Raw genomic sequence first — 25,239 nt, forward strand, 5'->3', positions numbered from 1 at the left:
ATTGTACCTATTTAGGACTCTCCCCGTCCCAGTCCCCTCGGCCGATCTAAAATCCCTACAGAAGGATGTCATGAAGTTTATATGGGCTAACAAAAGACCACGCATTTCTAAGTCCACTATGTGTAAACATAAATCCCAGGGGGGTCTATCTGTCCCAGACTTCCTGAAATACTACAGAGCAGCTAGACTGGCCCAACTCTTTTTAACACACTTAGATAGGAAAAAACAGCCACTATGGGTTTCTATAGAGATGTCTAACATGGCGCCTTATACCTGGACAGCCTTGATATGGATGGCTCCGTCCCTGCCGTCGACTGTCCGCAGCACGTCCCTTCTATCACATTACTCATTGATACTCTGGAGGTCAGTTCGTTTCAAATATAAGTTGCAATCTACACCATCCCCGCTGACTCCGATTTTTGGCAACCTGTTGTTTCGCCCAGGTTTGCATTCCCCGTCTTTCCACTGGTGGATCAGCAAGAATCTCTGTACGTTACATAAATTCCTTCGTAGGGGTACCCTAGAATCTAAAGGCGATTTTTTGGGGAAACATTCTCCTCCTGATGGAGAACATTTTAATGTTAATAGAATTTTCTCCTTCTTAAAGTCATTGGTTGGATCGGCCCAGAACCTAGACTTTGTCCCTTTTGAGAGAATGATCACATATTCCCTATATAAACAAGGTCTTCTTTCTAGAATATATGGATTTCTTGACGCTCACCCAGAAGGGATAAAACTACCTTATATGTTGACCTGGGAAAGGGACATGGGACTAGAATCCTCTGTTCCTACATGGTTTCAACGATCACAAACACTTACGAAAGGTTCCTGGCAAGTCACCTTAGCAGAAACCTCTATAATAATTTTACATAGGACATACATGGTACCGGCCAGGTTACATCTTATGTACCCTGAGGTTTCCCAGAAATGTTTTAGGGGATGTGATGCGGACGGTACGATGCTACACATTTGGTGGAGTTGCCCTGTAGTGAGGCGTTTTTGGGACCAGATCTGCTCATTGATTGCTTCCGCCTTAGGTTGTAGATATTTGGCTACGATCCCTCTTTGTTTATTGGGCGATAAGCCCTCAGGATTATCCATGCCTAATTTCAAATTGTCACAATTTATCTTGCTAGCTGCAAGAATCAATGTCGCTTTCAAATGGCGCACACCCTCACTTAGCAGACAAGCGGTTATAGATAGGGTTAACAAATTGCTCCTTTGTGAAAGACTCACAGCAATCAGAACAGATACGGTCAATGTCTTTGAGAAGGTCTGGGAACCTTGGATGTCATCTACTTTCTCTGTGGACCTCAGATACACCTTCACGCTATAACGTATGTGTATAAGACTGTACAGTCACTCATTGTACTTACCTATCTCTGATAACAATTGATCCAAGTTGTTTTTTTTATTTTTTTTATTTTATTGTTAGATCTTTTCTGACAAAACATTATGATAATGATCTCTAATGCAGTATTGATTTGTAGTGTATTTCTTTACTGTAATTTCTCTTGGTTTAATCATAAAACTTCAAATAAATGATTTTTGAAACTAAAATAACTAGATAAAATTAAAAGGTATTCTATAGTTCTTTGTCAGCTAGCAACCAGCTCTGAAAGTCTATTGATTTAACCAGTGCATAGTCCACACCCGCGTCCAGATTAAGTGAACCCACTCTACATGGCCTATTTCAGTATTAATCTTCAGAGATGATGCTTTAGATGCCATTTCAAATCCACAGGTTTCCCATATTCAGTGCTATGTTTTACAGTGGATAAAGCACTTTTGGATTAGTTTTTCTCATCCTTTATTTATTTATTTTTTATGCTGGTCACAGCTTTATAATGTTAATTGAACTACAATAAAATGATCAGAAGTGATTGCCCTTCAGTTGAAGTATAGTGATAGGATTACCATTGCATTTAGGGAATTTGCTCTTTGTGTTTAAGCCACATTACTCTTTTGTAATTCACATTCAAATATTTCCACAGATTTTGCAGTCACGTGCCTAGTGCTAAAAAATAGGCTTCATGCATGTGGCAAAAACATATGACCACTGAGGAAGGGGCAAGCTTTGGCCCCGAAACGCGTATGGTATCAGCAGCTATTACCACGCTACATTTGATGGATCCTGTCCAATTGAGCCTTTGGATTTAAGCAACTTTTTTTCATTCATTTTTTTGAGCTTGCAAGCTAAGAAAGGCGTGCGCCTTTGCAGTAATATCAATCCAAGGCAGTCCCGCCTCTTTACGTACCTCATCGATCACGTGGACTCACTCCGATCACATGATCTTGTACGATCACGTGGAACAGCGCGGAAGGTCCTAGAGACACAGCGGGAGAGACATCGCACGCCGACCAGAACCTCCAGCGAACTACTACCCGACACAGAGAGTCTTCAGGAGGCGTAAAGTAACTTATGAACGGCGTTTTTAATGGATCAATGAATCATTTCTCTACCCTAGCTGTATACAGTTGCAAGAGAAAGTTTGTGAACCCTTTGGAATGATATGGATTTCTGCACAAATTGATCATAAAATGTGATCTGATCTTCATCTAAGTCACAACAATAGACAATCACAGTCTGCTTAAACTAATAACACACAAATAATTAAATGTTACCATGTTTTTATTGAACACACCATGTAAACATTCACAGTGCTGGGGGAAAAAAGTATGTGAACCCCTAGACTAATGACATCTCCAAGAGCTAATTGGAGTGAGGTGTCAGCCAACTGGAGTCCAATCAATGAGATGAGATTGGAGGTGTCTGTTACAGCTGCCCTGCCCTATAAAAAACACACACCAGTTCTGGGTTTGCTTTTCACAAGAAGCATTGCCTGATGTGAATGATGCCTCACAGAAAAGCGCTCTCAGAAGACCTACGATTAAGAATCGTTGACTTGCATAAAGCTAGAAAGGGTTATAAAAGTATCTCCAAAAGCCTTGCTGTTCATCAGTCCACGGTAAGACAAATTGTCTATAAATGGAGAAAGTTCAGCACTGCTGTTACTCTCCCTAGGAGTGGCCATCCTGTAAAGATTACTGCAAGAGCACAGCGCAGACTGCTCAATGATGTGAAGAAGAATCCTAGTGTGTCAGCTAAAGACTTACAAAAGTCTCTGGCATATGCTAACATCCCTGTTAGCGAATCTACGATACGTAAAACACCAAACAAGAATGGATTTCATGGGAGGATACCACAGAGGAAGCCACTGCTGTCCAAAAAAAACATTGCTGCACGTTTACAGTTTGCACAAGAGCACCTGGATGTTCCACAGCAGTAGTGGCAAAATATTCTGTGGACAGATGAAACCAAAGTTGAGTTGTTTCAAAGAAACACACAACACTATGTGTGGAGAAAAAGAGGCACAGCACACCAACATCAAAAACCTCATCCCAACTGTGAAGTATGGTGGTGGGGGCATCATGGTTTAGGGCTGCTTTGCTGCGTCAGGGCCTGGACGGATTGCTATCATCTAAGGAAAAATGAATTCCCAAGTTTATCAAGACATTTTGCAGGAGAACCTAAGGCCATCTGTCCACCAGCTTAAGCTCAACAGAAGATGGGTGTTGCAACAGGACAACGACCCAAAGCATAGAAGTAAATCAACAACAGAATGGCTTAAACAGAAGAAAACCCGATTGAGATGCTGTGGCATGACCTCAAGAAAGCGATTCACACCAGACATCCCAAGAATATTGCTGAACTAAAACAGTTCTGTAAAGAGGAATGGTCAAGAATTACTCCTGACCGTTGTGCACGTCTGATCTGCAAATACAGGAAACGTTTGGTTGAAGTTATTGCTGCCAAAGGAGGTTCAACCAGTTATTAAATCTAAGGGTTCACATACATTTTCCACCTGCACTGTGAATGTTTACATGGTGTGTTCAATAAAAACATGGTAACATTTAATTCTTTGTGTGTTATTAGTTTAAGCAGACTGTGATTGTCTATTGTTGTGACTTAGATGTAGATCAGATCACATTTTATGACCAATTTGTGCAGAAATCCATATCATTCCAAAGGGTTCACATACTTTTTCTTGCAACTGGATCTAATGTACACCTCCATGAAATACCGCTGTTGAAACAATACTCTGCAACGCTGTTGGTATATACCTGGGACCACTGACTCTCATCTACTATTAAAACAGGACCCCCAGGTACCTATTTTTTGGACATCTCACTGCCGTACCCTCTGTTCAATATAATACAGGATTATATAGCGAACATTCGGGGCTGATCTCACTGGCGACATTTTTATGTGTACTTTTATGTGTGTTTTATCTGATGTTTTATTTTCTGTTTTTTAAGGTGGATCCACCATTTTTATTGCTATAGAGTTGGTAACACTCTCCTAGTGTTCTACGGTACTTATTTGGTAAATAAATTCTACTCTCTTTATCCAATATGTGTCCATCTGGCGCCGGCTAGTTGAGTGCCCCCTACCACTTTATTTCCATACTATTTTGTCTTTCTATTTCGATTAGGGGTAGGTCGCAAGGGTTGTGCACCGAACCATACGTTGATACAAGAGGTCACGAGCTGCTTATATATATATATTTATTCAAAACCATATGATGCTTACATGAGGCAAGAAAAATAGCCTAAAAATGTCAATTTAATTATTGAGTCAGGGATGTACAAGAATCTAATAGGGCCCTGTTTAAAAACTTAGTAGGCCTGTCCTCCCTTTGAAATAACTGACTAATTTACTCATTTTTTTTAATTCATGGAAGAATATCTTAACCCCTTAAGGACTTAGGACGTACCGGTACGGCATGGTTCCCGAATCCTTAAGGACCCATGACGTACCGGTACGTCATGGCTTTAATTTGCTATTCCGGCGCCGCGGGGGTTAATCGGAACGGGATTTCGGCTGAAATCATTCAGCCGGCATCCCGTAACAATGCAGGGGGGGGTCATTTGACCCCCCCGTATCGACGATCGCAGAAAACCGCAGGTCAATTCAGACCTGCGGTTTTCTGCGTTTCCGGTCCATTCGGGTGTCCTGTGACCCGATGAACCGGAAAAAGACTGCGATCGGTGGCGTAATTATACACCACCTATCGCAGTCCGAGGATTTGGAGAGGCGGCGCTGGCCCTGGTGCTGAACGCTGCTGTCCAGGGTGCTGATTGGTGCAGGGGAGAGAGGCGCGAGATTCAAACTTCCTGCGCTCCTCTCTCCCCTCCTCTTCCTGTCCAGCACCCTGACCGTGCAGCACCGTCCAGCGTCCAGCTCCTGAGTCCCCCTAATCGTAGTCCATCACCCTCCTGCACCCATCGCCACCCAGGTAGGTTAGGGTCAGTGAGGGAGAGGCACCGTTAGGAAGGGAAAGAAGGGAAAAGTTAGGGAAAAAAAAAAAAACTTTTACTAAACTTTCTTTTCTTTCTTTCTGATCCATCTATCAGACCCCAGACCCCCCCCTGCCACTTGCCCCCCCCCCACCAGCCCCCCACCACCACCAGCCCCCCCAGCCCCCACCTCACCACCCCCCCCCTTACCACCACTTTTTTTTTTTTTTTTTTTTTTCTGCGTGCGCTGACTGTCCGGCACTTTTTTTGTCCGGCCACTGTTAGCGCATCGCCCGCCCCACCGCCCCACCGCTGATCAGCGTTGTACCGCTGATCAGCAACTTTGAACTTTTTTTTTTTTTTTCTAAACACTTGCCCCTTTTTTTTCCTTATTTAGTACGCGAACACCCGTTGCCCCCACACACACGCACATATAATAAAGTTTGCCACACACGCACACATACACGCACACACACCCATGGCCCGCCGGATGTTCTCGGCCGAGGAGGCATACGCCCAGATTGCCTCCGACTCCGAGAGCCCCAGTGAGGATGAGGATGACCCCACGTTCCTTTTGTCATCCGCATCCTCCTCATCATCATCGGATGACGATGAGCCACCAAGGCGGCGGAGACGCCGCCAGGCGGAGCCAGGGGCCCCACATGCTAGGGATCCTGTGGCCCACCCTAGTACGAGCCGCCCTGGGGTTCGTACTGGTTTCCCGGCCCACCAAATAAGTCCACCGGAGCCCCCTGCCGATGAACTTAGCTGGTGTCCCCCAGTGGACTTTGAGCCTGAGATTCCGGATTTTGCTGGCAATCCTGGAATCCAGATTCCCACAGTGGGGTTTACTGAAATTGACTATTTTAGTTTTTTTTTCAGTAACCCACTGGTGAATCTGATGGTGGAGCAGACGAATCTGTATGCCCAACAGTTCGTCGCTCAAAACCCAGGCTCATTTTTGGCTAGACCCGGTGGCTGGACGCCGGTCAGTGCAGCCGAGATGAGGACATTTTGGGGCCTCGTGCTGCATATGGGTCTAGTCCAAAAACCCAGTGTCAGACAATACTGGAGTGGGGACGTCCTATACCAGACCCCACTGTACAGTATGGTTATGACACGTCCCCGGTTTGAGGCCATCCGGAAATGTCTGCATTATTCCGATAATGCAGCATGTCCACCCCGAGGTGATCCTGCCTATGACCGGCTGTATAAGATACGGCCGGTCATCGATCACTTTGGGGCCACATTTCAGCAGGCCTACGTACCTGGAAGGGAGGTCGCGGTTGATGAGTCTCTCGTTGCGTTCAAGGGGAGACTCAGTTTCCGCCAATATATTCCCACAAAGCGGGCGAGGTATGGCGTGAAGCTATACAAAATTTGTGAGAGTACCTCAGGGTACACTTACAAATTTCGTGTGTACGAGGGGCGAGATTCCCGGATTCAACCCCCAGAATGTCCCCCCACTCTGGGTGTTACCGGGAAACTCGTGTGGGACCTTATGTACCCACTGCTGGATAACGGTTACCACTTGTACGTGGACAACTTTTATACCAGCATTCCCTTGTTCAGGTCCCTTGCCGCCAGATCCACGTTCGCTTGTGGGACCGTGCGGAAAAATCAACGCGGCCTCCCTGCCCACCCCCTCCAGGTACCTATCCCCAGGGGTGAGACCCGTGCACTTACCAGTGGAAACCTGTTGCTGGTCAGATATAAGGACAAGAGGGATGTCCTTATGCTGTCCACAATCCACGGTAACAGCACCACCCCAGTCCCTGTGCGAGGTACCGCGGCAACGGTCCTCAAGCCCGATTGTATCGTCGACTACAATCGGTATATGGGAGGAGTTGATCTCTCTGATCAAGTCCTCAAGCCATATAATGCCATGCGCAAAACCCGGGCATGGTACAAAAAAGTTGCGGTCTACTTGGTACAGGTTGCCATGTACAACTCTTTTGTACTATCCCGAAGCGCTGGCAGCACAGGGACATTCCTCCAATTCTATGAGGCAGTCCTCAAAGACCTGATCTTTTCGGACCGGGAAAGAGCAGGCCGGAGTACCTCGGGAATTGGAGGCGCCCGGATCGTCCCTGGCCAACACTTTCCAGGTGTGGTCCCCCATACTGGAAAGAAGGGACGAACCCAAAAAAGATGCAGAGTGTGTCACAAGAGGGGGATACGGAAGGACACCACTACTCAATGTGACACGTGCCCCGATCATCCGGGCCTCTGCATTATCAATTGCTTCAGGGAGTATCACACTTCCATGGAGTACTAAATTTTTATAATCCCCAACAGTCCACTAGAGAACATAAAAAACTATGGCTCTCAGACTTTGGAGACACGGAAACAATTTTTTTTCCCCAAAAAAATATTAGTTTTAGAGCAGGCATCCTCAAACTGCGGCCCTCCAGATGTTGTAAAACTATAACTCCCAGCATGCCCAGACAACCTACAGCCATCAGCAGGGCATGGTGGGAATTGTAGTTTTACAACATCTGGAGGGCCGCAGTTTTTAGGATGCCTGCTTAGTGTCTCCAAAGTCTGAGAGCCATACATATTGGGCATCGTCGCGTGCGTAAAAGTCGTCGCTATAAAAATAACTTTTGACCAAACGCCTCGGATGAACGGTGTTAAAAATATAAAATAAAAACGGTGCCAAAACACCCATTTTTGGGCAAAATTTCCATTTGAATCCTTTTTGCCGGTAATAAAGCAAGGGTTAACAGCCAAACAAAACTCAATATTTATGGCCCTGATTCTGTAGTTTGCAGAAACACCCCATATGTGGTCGTAAATGGCTATATAGCCGCACGGCAGGGCATAGAACGAAGGGAACTCCATACGGTTTCTGGAAGGCAGATTTTGATGGACAGTTTTTTTTCTGACACCATGTTCCATTAGAAGCCCCCCCTGATGTAGCCTAGACTAGAAACTCCAAAAAAGTGACCCCATCTAAGAAACTACACCCCTCAAGGTATTCAAAAGTTACTTTACAAACTATGTTAACCCTTTAGGTGTTCCACAAAACTAAATAGCGAATGTAGAAACAATTTTTAATTTTTTTTTTTTTGTTACATTGCCTCAAAAAAGAGTAATGAAGAGCAACTAAAAATCATATTTACCCCTAAAATAGTCCCAAAACAACAACCACCTGATCCCGTAGTTTCCTAGATGGGGTCACTTTTATGGAGTTTCTACTCTAGGGGTGCATCAGGGGGCTTGAAAGGGTACATGATGTAAATAAACCAGTCCAGCAAAATCTGCCTTCCAAAAACCATATGACGTTCCCCTTCTTCTATGTCCTGCCGTTTAGCCAAATAGTAGTTTACGACCACATATGGGGTGTTTCTGCAAACTACAGAATCAGGGCAACCCATTTTAAGTTTTGTTTGGCAGTTAACCCTTGTTTTACTCCTGGAATAAATTGATTATATTGGAAAATTTTCCAAAAAATAGAAATTTCTAAATTGTTTCTCCATCTGTCAATAACTCTTGTGGAACACCTAAAGGGTTAACAAAGTTTGTAAACCCAGTTTTGAATACCTTGAGGGGTGTACTTTCTTAGATGGAGTCACTTTTTTGAAATTTCTATTCTAGGGGTGCAACAGGGGGCTTCAAATGGGACATGGTATAAACAAAACCAGTCCTGCAAAATCTGCCTTCCAAAACCCATATGGTGTTCCCCTCCTTCTATGTGCTCCCGTTTGGCCAAACAGTAGTTTACGACCACATATGGGGTGTTTTTGCAAACTACAGAATCAGGGCAACCCATTTTGAGTTTTGTTTGGCAGTTAACCCCTGTTTTACTCCTGTAAAAAATTGATTATATTGGAAAATTTTCCAAAAAATTGAAATTTCTAAATTGTTTCTCCATCTGCCAATAACTCTTGTGGAGCACCTAAAGGGTTAACAAAGTTTGTAAACCCAGTTTTGAATACCTTGAGGGGTGTACTTTCTTAGATGGAGTCACTTTTTTGAAATTTCTATTCTAGGGGTGCAACAGGGGGCTTCAAATGGGACATGGTATAAACAAAACCAGTCCTGCAAAATCTGCCTTCCAAAACCCATATGGTGTTCCCCTCCTTCTATGTGCTCCCGTTTGGCCAAACAGTAGTTTACGACCACATATGGGGTGTTTTTGCAAACTACAGAATCAGGGCAACCCATTTTGAGTTTTGTTTGGCAGTTAACCCCTGTTTTACTCCTGGAAAAAATTGATTATATTGGAAAATTTTCCAAAAAATTGAAATTTCTAAATTGTTTCTCCATCTGCCAATAACTCTTGTGGAGCACCTAAAGGGTTAACAAAGTTTGTAAACCCAGTTTTGAATACCTTGAGGGGTGTACTTTCTTAGATGGAGTCACTTTTTTGAAATTTCTATTCTAGGGGTGCAACAGGGGGCTTCAAATGGGACATGGTATAAACAAAACCAGTCCTGCAAAATCTGCCTTCCAAAACCCATATGGTGTTCCCCTCCTTCTATGTGCTCCCGTTTGGCCAAACAGTAGTTTACGACCACATATGGGGTGTTTTTGCAAACTACAGAATCAGGGCAACCCATTTTGAGTTTTGTTTGGCAGTTAACCCCTGTTTTACTCCTGGAAAAAATTGATTATATTGGAAAATTTTCCAAAAAATTGAAATTTCTAAATTGTTTCTCCATCTGCCAATAACTCTTGTGGAGCACCTAAAGGGTTAACAAAGTTTGTAAACCCAGTTTTGAATACCTTGAGGGGTGTACTTTCTTAGATGGAGTCACTTTTTTGAAATTTCTATTCTAGGGGTGCAACAGGGGGCTTCAAATGGGACATGGTATAAACAAAACCAGTCCTGCAAAATCTGCCTTCCAAAACCCATATGGTGTTCCCCTTCTTCTATGTGCTCCCGTTCGGCCAAACAGTAGTTTACGACCACATATGGGGTGTTTCTGCAAACTACAGAATCGGGGCAACCCATTTTGAGTTTTGTTTGGCAGTTAACCCTTGTTTTACTCCTGGAAAAAATTGATTATATTGGAAAATTTTCCAAAAAATTGAAATTTCAAAATTGTTTCTCCATCTGCCATTAACTCTTGTGGAAGACCTAAAGGGTTAATAAAGTTTGAAAAAACAGTTTTGAATACCTTGAGGGGTGTAGTTTCTAGAATGGGGTCATTTTTGGGAGGTTTCTATTATCTAAGCCTCACAATATGACTTCAAACCTGAACTGGTCCATAAAAAGTGGGATTTTGAAGATTTCTGAAAATTTCAAAATTTGCTTCTAAACTTCTAAGCCTTGTAACATCCCCAAAAAATAAAATATCATTCCCAAAATGCTGCAAACATGAAGTAGACATATGGGGAATGTAAAGTCATCACAATTTTTGGGGGTATTACTATGTATTACAGAGGTAGAGAAACTGAAACTTTGAAATTTGCTAATTTTTCAAAATTTTCGGTAAAAATTGTATTTTTTTATGCAAAAAAATTAACTTTTTTGACCCAATTTTAGCAGTGTCATGAAGTACAATATGTGACGAAAAAACAATCTCAGAACGGCCTGGGTAAGTCAAAGCGTTTTAAAGTTATGAGCACTTAAAGTGACACTGGTCAGATTTGCAAAAAATGGCCAAGTCCTTAAGGTGAAATAGGGCCGAGTCCTTAAGGGGTTAAAGGGGTTGTCCAATTTCATGATATTCATGACCTATCATAAGGGTAGGTCATCATTATGAGATTATCAGATCAGTGGGGTCCAACCTCTGTCACCCCCACGATCAGCTGTTTGAAGAGGCCATGGCAGTTTTGTGAGCGCCACGTCCTCTTCAGTGGTTACCCGCATGCTGTGTACTGTAGCAGTGGTGCAGTGTAATTACTGAGGTTTGTCCTATTCAAGTCAATGGGAGAGGAAGCTGTAATTACACTGCAACACCGCTACAGGTAAACATTGAAGAGGACACAACTGAAAGTCGGGGTGTCGAGGGTTGGACCCCAGCGATCTGATATTGATAACATATCCAGACGATACATCATGAACATACCAGACAACCCATTTAATAAAAAATAAGGTCAGACTTTTGCCCATTTTACCTTAACTTCTATGTCGGAAACAGTGTAACTGATGCATTATAAATATGGTGCTGTGTCTAAACACCATTTCTCAATGTATTTACACCAGACAAGGGCATAAACAAATTGATAAATCTCCCCCATGCAGCTCTTAATCCGGTGCTCCCCTTCACTGAGCTACACCACTTGAGGGATCTCTGTGTATAGAAATTCATAGTTACCATTGAAGTTTATGGAATTTGTAAACATCCTTATGCACTAAGCTTTCCTTAGTGGTGACTACAGGAATTTGTCATTGCTTTATGTTGGGATGCAGAAGGAGTCAAGTGCCCCCCCTACGCTTACCACAGGCCCAATAGCAGTGCCATGGTCTTCCTCCATGGTAAGTACACCACTGCTTTAGGTTTTTAGCAGGAGTACTCAACTTGAAGACCTCGGTCCGAATGTGGACAGGGGAATCCACCTGTCTAGACTCTGCAGACCTGCCGGCATAGTCATAGATGCATTGTGGAATAGAAGCTGAACTACCGGCATCATCTGGCACACAAGGTCAGGGTGTTGTCTGCAGTGACACCTGGAAGTGAAGCAGTAGCACTGTATTCTTTTCTTATTTTTTTGCCTGGTCTGGGGGCTGAATTTATTTTAGGGGCCACTCTGGAAGCTGATTACGTGTAGGATCTCTTAATTTTAGGAGTCTGGTTCTAAGTCTGAATAAATATTAAGTGCTGATCTGGGATCTGATTACTTTTGAGGTCTCATCTGGAGTACAACAAATTTTAGGGGCTGGTCTGGGATATGGTTAAGTTTAGGAATCTGAAGTTTAGGGGCCTAATTTAGTTTTGGGATCTTAATTTAGTGGTCTGGTTTCCCACTAACAAATAATCTTGATGCAAATAGTTGATGGTGTTTAGCTCAGGCCTTCACCTGACCACAGACTCAGGTAAGCTGACCTTTACTAATACTACTTGTGTACCCTTGGTTTGCTGTCATCTGTATCTTTCCAAGTTCAGAAGTATCCAAAATGCTGTCATGACATTGCTCTCTATAGAAGGTGGTCTGCGTACTGAGTGCTGGTGACAGGGCCTGTCCATTGACTCTTGTTATTTGTTGGTATATTGTACCAATATTAATAGGGTCCTCTATGGGTTTGCACAAAGGAAGGTTATGAGGTTATCATGAGACCGGATTAAAGGGACCTGTGACCTCGATCTTGGACCATTATCTACAGTAATACTTGAGTAGTACTGCAGATATGGAGTCCAAATCACTACCTTTTATTTTCCTGCTGCCCTCCCTTTCCCCCGCTGTCAGCACTCAGTGCTACACTGAAATACATTGTCAGGACTGTTGTATATGTGCACATGAGTCCTCTCCATTCTGTTACCACAGCAGTCTGGACTATGTATTTCAGTGCAGCTCTGAGTGCTGACAGCAGGGGAACCGGGGGGAAAAGGGGAAATAAAAACAGTGATCTGGACTCCGTATCTGAAGTAGGACACATGTATTACTGTAGATCAGGGATCAGCAACCTTCGGCACTCCAGCTGTGGTAAAACTACGACTCCCAGCATGCACACTTGCCTAGCTGTTTTCAGAACTCCCATAGAAGTGAATGGAGCATGCTGGGAGTTGTAGTTTCACCACAGCTGGAGTGCCGAAGGTTGCTGACCGCTGCTGTAGATGATGGTCCAAAATCAGGGTGACAGATTCCCTTTAAGGTTAGTGGCTGGTTGGTTTGTATGCTTGTACTCTGGTCTCATCATTTCATTATTCCACCACGTTCATCACAATTTATCAGCTGTGACATACCTGGTGAAGTGCTCTGCTGTGTAATATCCTGTGCCTTAACCCAGTGACCTTCTTTGGTGGAGGGTTCCAGCGTGGGTTAGAGTACCATTCACACGCACTAGGCAAAACAGTGCTCCTTTGCCTGTAAAGAAAGGAATTTCTACTTTTAAAAAAATCACTATAAAAGGAAGTGGAGTTATTATTAGACCCCCTCACTCTAATGGATCCAACATCATATTAGATGTACTTCTGGGTTTGAAATTGATGTCAACATGCACATTGCTGGCTTATATGGACTGATAGGGAAATAGATTCTGGTGGATCAAGGTCAGTTTACAACACATTAGAAAACGGGGGCAGAAATTTAATGCATTTTCCCACATTCTTTTCATTTAATTTGCTATGGTCTAATAATATAGAAGTGTGACAATTGTGCCCCCTCCGACAAATGCATTCTTTATGACATAAAAAACAATATAAAATTCTTATTTGCAATTATTCATAGATGTTTTTCCATTGTTCCAAGATAACTCAGTTTTGACATTTTACTTTTCATGTTCATGTTCCCTGTCTTAAATACTGAGCTTATTAATGGTGCTAACCGATGAGCCAGAGAAGTGTCTTCCAGTCCTCAAAGAGGGTTCGGCAACTAGGGAACAAACTTTCCGGAGCTGATTTTACTATCATTCTGCAGTAGAAATACAGATGTGGATTGGTTGCGGATTTTGCTGAGGATTTGCCATGGATTTTGCGTTGTAAAATATGCAGCATAAATTGACCTGCAGATTTAAAATCCACACGCAGGTTAATTTATGCAGCATGTGTGAATAAGATTTCTTAAAATCTCCTCTGCTTTGCTGGTAATATTAAATGCTGTGGATTTGCTGCATGCAGATCTGCAGGATATCTTTTCTGTGTGGACGTACCCAAACAGGCAACTTTCCATAAAAGTTGCCCCTTTAACCTTTATATTAATGAAGCTTAAAGGGGTGTCCAACCTTGGAGCTGACAACCCCTATCATCCGGACCTGTGCCCCTGAAAATATATTAGCAGATTCTCCTGCCCGCTGTCCCGCCGCTGCTCTGTTCCCACCGCAGGACCAGGAAGCAACTGGGTCCCATGTTCGCTGCTGGCAATCACACAGATGGATCCCATGATATCTGCGATACTGTTCAAGCCAATGTGACTGCTCGTTTCTAGGGTGATGCTTGCACACTATCGGAAAAAGCTCTAGCCTCTCTGGTCTGCCGGGACCATGGGAGCACACATGGGCACACATGCACAGCCACCTCGTATCTGCAATTTTGTACTCTATATTGCAGTTAATTGTCGCATTGCATGTTTCTGTCTTTTAATGTTGTTCCCTGCCATAGCAATGTGCTTCTGCGGTTTTGTATGTGCTGACTGACCCCCTTTTTTGGTTTTTCTTTGCAGTTTGTACTGGAGGTGTGGCTGCCTCCTCAGTCATGCACTCCTGACCACCCTGTCTGTCCTATAGGCTGATTTTAATTAGTGTTAGTACATAGTCAGGCCTGCTCCCCTTCACTCACTGAAGCCATGGCACCAGGAGTGGGATAGTTTGTGGACTCTCACTGCAGTCCTTGGTAGGCATTTGGCGCCGGTGATGTCGTAGAGTGGGCCTGCTGTGTAACCTACACTCCCTGAAGTGTATGGTAGCCGTCATGGCACCTAACAAGAAAAAATTATCGTAGGTATGTGGAACCTCACTCCCTGAAGTGTATGGTAGCCGTCCTGGCGCCTAACAGGTAGAATTTAGCGTTGGAACCCGTCTAACAGAGATCACCTTGACGCTCGGCAGACGGGCTCAAATAATTTTGTACAAAACGATTTGCCAAGTATCTCGCACTTATAGTGTAGCACTTGTTATTATTATGCAATTTTGTACTCTATATTGCAGTTAATTGTCGTATTGCATGTTTCTGTCTTTTAATGTTGTTCCCTGCCATAGCAATGTGCTTCTGCGGTTTTGTATGTGCTGACTGACCCCCTTTTTTGGTTTTTCACCTCGTATCTGCGCTGCAGTGGTAGCTGTAATCCTGGAAACTAGTGATGAGCGGCAGGGGCAATATTCGAATTTGCAATATTTCACGAATATTTTTTAGAATTCTCGTCATATATTCGCGTATTCGAGATTATATTCTTGATTGCGAAAATCGGCAATGTAATATTCGCATAATGCACGCGAAATACAGGCGTGGGTCACTTATGCTACATTATGCTACAAGTTTCCTGAGACTGGAGAAAATGGTTGGCACGGCAGAACATTAGAATAGCTTTATATGCAGATAGAGTGCTCCAATATATTTGCGAATTTTCAGCAATTAATGATGCGCATATTTTTCGCGATACGTGCAACTTGTGACATCAAAGCACTATGTCTGTAGCATGTATGTATGGACAGCAGAACCTATTACACTGCCTAACACCCTGCACTGGAACCTATCAGCTACACTATAGATCTAACCTACACTGACTATCTGTATTATATATACACTCACCTAAAGAATTATTAGGAACACCAAATTGTAGCCTCTTTTTCCTATTTGTAGTGGAGATGAGTGGTACCCGGTGGGGTCTTCTGCTGTTGTAGCCCATCCGCCTCAAGGTTGTGCGTGTTGTGGCTTCACAAATGCTTTGCTGCATACCTCGGTTGTAACGAGTGGTTATTTCAGTCAACGTTGCTCTTCTATCAGCTTGAATCAGTCGGCCCATTCTCCTCTGACCTCTAGCATCCACAAGGCATTTTTGCCCACAGGACTGCCGCATACTGGATGTTTTTCCCTTTTCACACCATTCTTTGTAAACCCTAGAAATGGTTGTGCGTGAAAATCCCAGTAACTGAGCAGATTGTGAAATACTCAGACCGGCCCGTCTGGCACCAACAACCATGCCACGCTCAAAATTGCTTAAATCACCTTTCTTTCCTATTCTGACATTCAGTTTGGAGTTCAGGAGATTGTCTTGACCAGGAGCACACCCCTAAATGCACTGAAGCAACTGCCATGTGATTGGTTGACTAGATAATAGCATTAATGAGAAATAGAACAGGTGTTCCTAATAATTCTTTAGGTGAGTGTATAAGTTAACTGTCTAATGTAATACAACAAAACACAGAGCACAGCAATGACACTTTTCTATTGGTTGCAAGGGATGTTGCTAAGCTGTGACAAAGCCTTCTCATTGGCCCACAAGCTAGAAGAAGGGAGGGATGATCACCTGATGTGTACTGTGTTAAAAAAAAATTAAAAAAACGAATATTCGTCATTACGAATATATAGCACTATATTCTAAATATTTGCGAATTCTCGAAGTGCCGATATTCGCGATAAAAATTCATAATACGAATATTTGCGCTCCACACTACAGTGGAAACAAACAGTATATAATGCAATGAAAAAATGAATCAAGCCACCAAAGGAGGAGATATGGAGAATCACAATACATTAGTAAGTGCCTTGTATTAAAGGGGTTGTCCGGGTTCAGAGCTGAACCCGGACATACCCTTATTTTCACCCAGGCAGCCCCCTTGAGGCTAGCATCGGAGCATCTCATGCTCCGATGCACTCCCTTGCCCTGCGCTAAATCGCGCAGGGCAAGGTCTCTTGTGTTTTCAATAACACACGGCCGGGCGGAAAGTGTGTTCGGTGACGTCACCGGCTCTGATGGGCGGGCTTTAGCACTGCCCTAGCCGTTTTACTGGCTAGGGCAGCGCTAAATCCCGCACATCAGTGCCGGTGACGTCACTGGGCTTCCTGGTAGCCCTATGGAGAGCCCGGTACGTCACCGGAACTCTTGAAAATGCCTTTACCCTGCGCGATTTAGCGCAGGGCAAAGGAGAGCATCGGAGCATGAACTGCTCCGATACTCAAGTCAGGGGGGCTGCCTGGGTGAAAATGGAGGTATGTCCGGGTTCAGCTCTGAACCCGGACAACCGGTTTAACTTGCTCTACATGATAAATGTTATTTGCTGAAGTGAGACAGCCCTTTAAGATTTCAAATATTTCTGACAGGTATACTAGCACAATTTTCAATGCTATTTTTGCTGTATGAAATTCCAGAAGCATTCGGGGCCTCCATTGGACCACATTAAAGTAAAAATCCTAACCCTACAGTTTGAGCTCTATTAATTATAAATGGAATACGTGGCACTATCTATCTATCGATCTATCTATATCCCAGACATCCCAACCTACAAAAACTAATTTCAGGGAGGTGTACTTCTCATTTCAGGGAGGTTTTCTTTCACGAACTTTTTATTACATTTTCCAAACATATGCAGTATCGGCACACTTTGCTCTATGGTGTGGAGGACTGGGCTCATTACCTTGCCCCAAATTATCATATTTATGTATATCATTAAAGAGATTCTGTCACCACCTATAAGCCCTGTGAGCTAAACATATGCTCATGTCCAGGGCAGCATTCTGATTTCTAAGGTGGCCTTATAAAAGCTATTTATGGCTTTATTCTGCTGAAAAACAGGTTTTACTAACCTGTCAATCACTAAATTAAGGTGCCCAAGCAGGGGAGGTCTGTGGATGCATGGTGCCTGGCCGCACGCACTGCCATTCGTGCCCAGCGCCGCCTGCTACTCCTCATTGACGCCTCTCCCTCCCTCCCCCTCCTCCCGCTTTGAGATCCCGCGCGTGCGCACAGGCTCAGCCTGATGCGCCGTGGCGGACTGCTGGCATCGACTTCTTCTTGCACTGTGCGCACGCGCCGAGAAGGGGACACTGCTACAGGTTGCCGGAAAGGTTTACTGCGAGTAAACTAGAGATGGGAAGTTCAGATCTTTAACATGAATCGGTTCATTCGCTGAGCTGACAAGAAGCAAGTGAACCGAAGCTTAGGTTGCGCAATGCGCATGCGCGGATGCTTCGATTCACTTGCTGAGTCGGCTCTTGGACTGAGTCAGGAAGTTTATTCTTTAAAACCCTGTGTGTAATTATCTACCCCACTGTAGGAAAAAAAACAAGCATCCAGGGGGGTGAATTTAACACTGGAGTAAATAATATAATTAAAATGGAGGGTTAAATGTGTAAATGTATTTAAAAAAAATACATCTCTCTCAATAGTTCTATAGCCACTGAATGAGACAGAAGAAAGGATGCCTTTAACATATATATCTCCTTGAGAAGCCAATTTGACCCTAAAGGGTTAATTCAACCTGTAATCTAAACTCTGTCCTGTCACTTCTCTTATCTCTCTGCTCTGCTATCAGTAAACCTTTCCGGGAGATATTGTCTCACATGTGGGTGTCAGGGAGCCGCTATCTAATAGCGGGAGACTCTATGAACCTTCGGGAGACTTGAGATCCCTGATATCCATCCATCTCATATCTATCTATCTATCTATCTATCTATCTATCTCCTATCTATCTGTCTATATCTATCTATCTCTCTCTATCTATCTCATATCTATCTATCTCTATCTATCTCTCTCTATCTACCTCATATCTATCTATCTATCTATCTATCTATCTATCTCTATCCATCTATCTATCTATCTATCTCATATCTATCTATCTATCTATCTCATATCTATCTATTTATCTATCTATCTATCTATCTATCTATCTATCTATCTATCTATCTCCTATCTATCTGTCTATATCTATCTATCTCTCTCTATCTATCTCATATCTATCTATCTCTATCTATCTACCTCATATCTATCTATCTATCTATCTATCTATCTATCTATCTATCTCTATCCATCTATCTATCTATCTATCTCATATCTATCTATCTATCTATCTCATATCTATCTATCTATCTCTATCCATCTATCTCATATCTATCTATCTATCTATCTATCTATCTAATCTAATCTATCTATCTATCTCAAACACAGGAATTAAATATCTTCTTTTAAAGCAATTAGTATTTTTTCTTTGTAGCCTTATGTAGATTATCAGCTATCATATTCTGAGTCTTTACATCATAAAACGTGGTATTGTGTGAAATCATCTAAGGATTTAAAAAAAAAAATGTAAGAAAACTTCTACAACAGCTCAAGGAACAGCAGTAGTTAGAGGAAATGAATGCTGTAGCTAGTCCTTACACAATTCTATAAAGACATAGAAAGAAGTGAGGGATCTTGATGGCCAATGAACAGTAAAATATACAAACTGCAAACACAAGGGGGTCATTTTGCCACAATCGCCTTACCCTGAAAACTGCCACAGGTTTGCATGTCTTCCCTCTGGTAGAAGTTCTCTTTTATTCAGTGGGGTGATGCCAATGGCAGCCTCTAGAATAGTGAAATATTTTTTGTACCGCATGGTGCCTGTGCCAGCACAGCCCTGCATGAAGTGGTGGTATAACCTTTCCTCTTCCAGCTGCTATGTGAGCTTGTCATTTATTGCCAGTGCCATACATGATAGTAAAATCTGTCCGTCCCTCCAAACACATATATCAGAAATCAAACCCATGCATTGAGATGGTTGCCTGCAACGTCACTCTTATATAATTCCAGTGATCTTTGAATAAAGCCGTAATGAAAATTCTCTGCAGTTACAATCATGTTGTAAGCCTTTATGGACGGACTAGAACTCCAATTCACTAATCCCTAGATAAATCTTTTAGGTCAGTAACGTGTCTCTGGCAAAAGAGCACACTGCATTTTTGTAAAGTATAATGGAAAAAACAAAGCGTTATTCTGATTGCTTAACACATAGCGATTACTCATCCAAAATAATAAATCCTGAAATGAGTAGTAAAAAAGACAGTAGGGGAAGATTCATCCAAACTGGTATAAAGGAAAACTGACTTAGTTGCCCATAGCAACCAATCAGATTCCACCGTTTATTTTTCAGAGCTCCTTTGGAAAATGAAAGGTGAAATCTGATTGGTTGCTATGGCCAACTAAGCCAGTTTTCCTTTACACCAGTTTGATAAATATCCCCAAAGGTGTCTTACTGATACTACATAGCAATGTTATGTAGTAAATGAACCGAATCCGTGGTATAAACTGTGTGACTTGGAGGTCCTAGGCATTATGCAAAATATGTGACACAGCTACTCACCCACCTTGTGTCATTTATATGAGAGGTAACACCTTTTGTGGCTGAGGGACTTGGAGCCCACTCAGGTAACAGGGACCAGATTGGACTGCTGCCTCTGCACCGCCTGTTCCTATACAGTACAGACCAAAAGTTTGGACACACCTTCTCATTCAAAGAGTTTTCTTTATTTTCATGACTATGAAGGCATCAAAACTATGAATTAACACATGTGGAATTATATACATAACAAACAAGTGTGAAACAACTGAAAATATGTCATATTCTAGGTTCTTCAAAGTAGCCACCTTTTGCTTTGATTACTGCTTTGCACACTCTTGGCATTCTCTTGATGAGCTTCAAGAGGTAGTCCCCTGAAATGGTCTTCCAACAGTCTTGAAGGAGTTCCCAGAGATGCTTAGCACTTGGCCCTTTTGCCTTCACTCTGCAGTCCAGCTCACCCCAAACCATCTCGATTGGGTTCAGGTCCGGTGACTGTGGAGGCCAGGTCATCTAGCGCAGCACCCCATCACTCTCCTTCATGGTCAAATAGCCCTTACTTTCAAAGTTTTCCCAATTTTTCGGCTGACTGACTGACCTTCATTTCTTAAAGTAATGATGGCCACTCATTTTTCTTTACTTAGCTGCTTTTCTCTTGCCATAATACAAATTCTAACAGTCTATTCAGTAGGACTATCAGCTGTGTATCCACCTGACTTCTCCTCAACGCAGCTGATGGTCCCAACCCCATTTATAAGGCAAGAAATCCCACTTATTAAACCTGACAGGGCACACCTGTGAAGTGAAAACCATTTCAGGGGACTACCTCTTGAAGCTCATCAATTGAATGCCAAGAGTGTGCAAAGCAGTAATCAAAGCAAAAGGTGGCTACTTTGAAGAACCTAGAATATGACATATTTTCAGTTGTTTCACACTTATTTGTTATGTATATAATTCCACATGTGTTAATTCATAGTTTTGATGCCTTCAGTGTGAATCTACAATTTTCATAGTCATGAAAATAAAGAAAACTCTTTGAATGAGAAGGTGTGTCCAAACTTTTGGTCTGTACTGTATGTCAATATGATCTACTACGGATTTCCATCCTTCTATATGTTCCAGCATAAAAGGGGTATTATCTCATGTACAACAATATTGAATTGATCTATAAGCATTCATTTAACTGGAATCTGTCACCACATAACTTGTGATGAATCTCTCTTACATACCAGATGCACACTAGTCAGAAGAGGTATCATTGCATCCACGGCCCAACTCATATTCATTGCTGGCCGCACCACCTCCACTTTGACTGACAGGGCCAGGAAGTGAAGACGTACCCACACCTTGCCCTGAATTCTTGCGTGAGGGCATTTGGTGCACACACTGTAACGGAATGGAGGTTGCTTGGCGCTCCATCCACGTACAGCCTGTGTGCGGAACGTGCTCCCACGAGACTTCAGGGCCAGGGGTGAGTACATCTTCACTGCTTGGCCCTATCAATAAAAGTGTCCAGAGTGCATCTGGTATGTAAGAAGGCTTCATCACCGCGAACACATGCGAGCTGCCATCTTTTCTCACAAGTCCGGCGAGGCACAGGTAAGTCCTTACCTGTGCCTGTGCGCGAGCCGGTCTGAAAACAAATGCGGTCAGCGGGAGCAGGCAGTTCCGAGAACAGCCCGATGAAGGCCCCCGGCGGCTGTTCTCGGAACTGCCTGCTCCCGGTGACCGCATTTGTTTTCAGACCGGCTCGCGCACAGGCACAGGTAAGGACTTACCTGTGCCTCGCCGGACTTGTAAGAAAAGATGGCAGCTCGCATGTGTTCGCGGGCGAACAATGCGAACTGGCCATCACTGTTCATCACCAGGTATGTGGTGACAGATTCCCATTAGGGAGTTTTCCAGAAGTAGAATATTGATGACCTATCTCCAGGATATCAGTGGAGGTCCAACTCCTGGTACCCCTGCCAATCCTCAATTTTTAGAAGGCTGCAGTGCTCCTGTGAATGCCGTGGCCTCTTTTTAGACCAGTGACGTCACGTTCATTGGTCACATAGCCTAGGAACAGCTCACATGGTCCTGGGCACAAAACCAAGTGCAGCCATTATACAATGTACGGACCTGTGCCTGGTATGCTGTGAGGAGGCTGCAGTGCTCACTGGAGTTCCTCTTCAAACAGCTGATTGTAGTGGTACCCCACCCATCCTGAGGACAGGATATCAATATTGTACTTGTACATGTATGTAGCGGATGTCAGGTCTTTAAAGTTGACGCCCACTCAGTAGCTGAGCAGGCACCATAGCTGCCGTATGCTTGCTGTTCTACACGATGAGAGAGAACTTCTTTTAACCTCTCAGATGCCATGGTCAAACAGCATCTTAGTGGTCATTTACCGTGTTTTGACCAAACAGCGCTCCCATGACAAGATTGTGAGAGTTGTTGTGGTTGCTAAGGTAGCCTGGGGCCTTCTGAAGTCTCAGAGGCCTGCCATAGAAAAGTTCCTATTAAATCCTGTGGCAGGACTTGATAGGAATGCACTGATTCTCCCAAAGACTACAATGGTAAGCCCCCACCCCCACCCCCCAATCAGGAACACTAAAAATAAATGTATAAAAAAGATTTTAAGAAAAGGTTTTTAAAAATAAAAAATATATATATGTATACAGATGTAAAAATACTACACTACCTGTATATGCAATATTAAATATTGTCATTAGAATGTACAATTTGTCCCACAAAAAACAGGCCCTCATATGCAGTGACATACACCTTAGCATAGCTCCCCTTGCCCCACCAATTTCCCAGTGCGCATGTCTCAGTCACTCCCAGGCAACGTGGAATGCAAAGCACAGTGCCCCAGATCCCTGACAAATGTAAAGAAAAATTTATTAATGTAAGATCCTCACCTGCTTTGCACTCCAGGGGAACCAAGAGGGGTCCTCGTGGAGTTGCGGGACAGGTTATGCGTGTCTCTGATGCACCAGCGCTGACCCCTTTGCGAACCATTGCGGGGATGCGTTCGCGTGGACATCGGAGGGGAGGACCGTCGGAGTCCCGGGGACAGAGTGGCCAGGCGAGTGACAAGACGCCGCGGCCAGGGTTGTCTCCGGTGTCTCCTGCGACTTCCGTTTCCGCATCTGGGTCCACGCGCTCGCATACTCGCGCTGAGTCAATCATGCGTCCGTGCGTACGCACGAGGGCAGGTTCGCAAAGGGATACACGGTCGCGAGTACGCGCTTCTTATGCGCTTCGTCGACCAGTGGCGCATAATATACTGACTCACAAGAGCAAAGTGGATTAGGGAGCCAGCCATGGGTTAATCAACTTGTGATTGCCTTAGGCCATGTACTCAGGTGCAGGGCAATTTGTTCACCTATGGTAGTGGACACTTGGCACCCTGGGATTGGTCAGCAGGCATTTAAAAGGAGGTCTCTCAGGGTGATCAGTGCCCACTGTTATTTTCCCTCAACCAGGTATAGGTCACAACTGCTAGTGACTGAAGACTGCCAGGAACTTTGTCCTTTGCAGCGGACCCAAGATCTGGAGTGACTCGACTGCCAAGTGCACAGCATCATTCAGCACTGGTTGGGACTATTCCTGGAATCTCCTTGCCTGGTTTTTGTTATTATTCCTTGTTACCAGCAAGTGTCCTGGACGTTTATGTTTCTGGTGAATAAACACCTTTTTGCTTTCATCACTGGTCTGTTTGTTGGTGCCTTGCATTACAATTAAGCAGACGAAATTTTAATTAAAAAAATAAAATAAAAATAGTCAGCCTCACCTGCTTTATCTGACTTCTATGTAGGAGAAAATGGAACAGGTGCTTAAAAAATATGGTGCTCATACTGAACAGCAAATTTCTCATGTATTTACAGCTAACAACTGTCAATACATTGATAAATTCTTCAGCTTCACTTCACATATCACAAAGCTGTCTGCCTGCAGCTACCACTAGGGGGAGCTCATTGCATAGGGGTGTATACAGTGCAATGAAAGGTATAATAATGTCTTTGCACTGAGCTCTCCCTTGTGGTGGCTGCATGAAAATAAAATAAAAATTCACCTCAGAACAGAAGAATCAGAGAACAAGGACATCAGCGCTGGGCCCTCTGTCACTACTGGGCAGTCACATGGTCTGCCTTTACTGAAGGTATGCAAGGATTAAAAGCCAAACACAACTCAATACTTATTTCCCTGATTCTGTGGTTTACAGAAACTCCCTATATGTGGTCGTAAACTGCTGTAGGGGAACACGGTAGGGCGCAGAAGGAAAAGAGCGCCATATGGTTTTTGGAAGGCAGATTTCACTGGAATAATTTTAAGCTGCCGTGTCACATTTAAAGAGTAGAAACTCCAAAAAAATTACCCCATTTTGGAAACTACAGGATAAGGTGGCATATTTTTTTATATTATTTTAGGGTACATATGATTTTTGGTTGCACTATATTTCACTTTTTGTGAGGCAAGGTAACAAATAATCGCTGTTTTGTCACCATTTTTTTAATTTATTTTTTACTCAGGCTTTGAGGTCTGTCTGCTACAATTTCCAGCTCTACGTCTGAGACCATTGCAAAAATCTTAGCTTGTATACTGTTAAAGTGAAAATGATGCTGTGCTATAGATTTACTATTTTGCATGGCTTTTGTAGAAACTGTAATCTGATGGTCAGCAATATATAACTAAGCTAAGCAAGTTTTAGGTAAAAACAAATTCTATTTCCCCAGTTCACTTCTGGCCCTTTGCTTACCTGCAATAACAACAATCTCTGAGGTTTTCCTCATGAATATTTGTGGGCGTCAAAAAAGACTGCCCCTCTTGCTGCTCTGCAAAGGGAATGAATAAAAGTGAAATGTCTGAATGCTGGGATACTGAGCTGCATGTTGTATGTGTAGGACTACAAGTCCCAGCTTTAAAATGACACTGCTGATACACACAGGATCCTTCCCCTACCTGTTCTAGTGAAATACTCTACAGAACTCCTCCAGCCTGTCAGATCTGTGTCTGCAGGATGAAGATCCTGTGTCTCTTCACTGCCTGCAGCTGCTCAGTAAAGCCTCCAGCCCTCAGTCTGCGCTGCA

General features: G+C 43.4%; 1 protein-coding gene across 2 annotated transcripts in view; it reads right to left on the bottom strand.

Annotated features, from left to right (window-relative positions):
- TJP2 (tight junction protein 2) overlaps positions 1-25,239 on the bottom strand; it is a 173,478-nt gene that overhangs the window by 118,462 nt on the left and 29,777 nt on the right. The window contains exon 2 of one of the 2 annotated variants that reach the window (XM_040417094.1): positions 13,158-13,278. The exons of the other annotated variant lie outside the window; for it this stretch is intronic. The gene's annotated coding sequence lies outside the window, so the exon portion shown is untranslated. The remainder of the gene's footprint in view (positions 1-13,157; positions 13,279-25,239) is intronic. 2 annotated transcript variants of the gene reach the window in all.

Source organism: Bufo bufo, chromosome 2 (assembly GCF_905171765.1).
Source record: "Bufo bufo chromosome 2, aBufBuf1.1, whole genome shotgun sequence".
Taxonomy (NCBI): domain Eukaryota; kingdom Metazoa; phylum Chordata; class Amphibia; order Anura; family Bufonidae; genus Bufo; species Bufo bufo.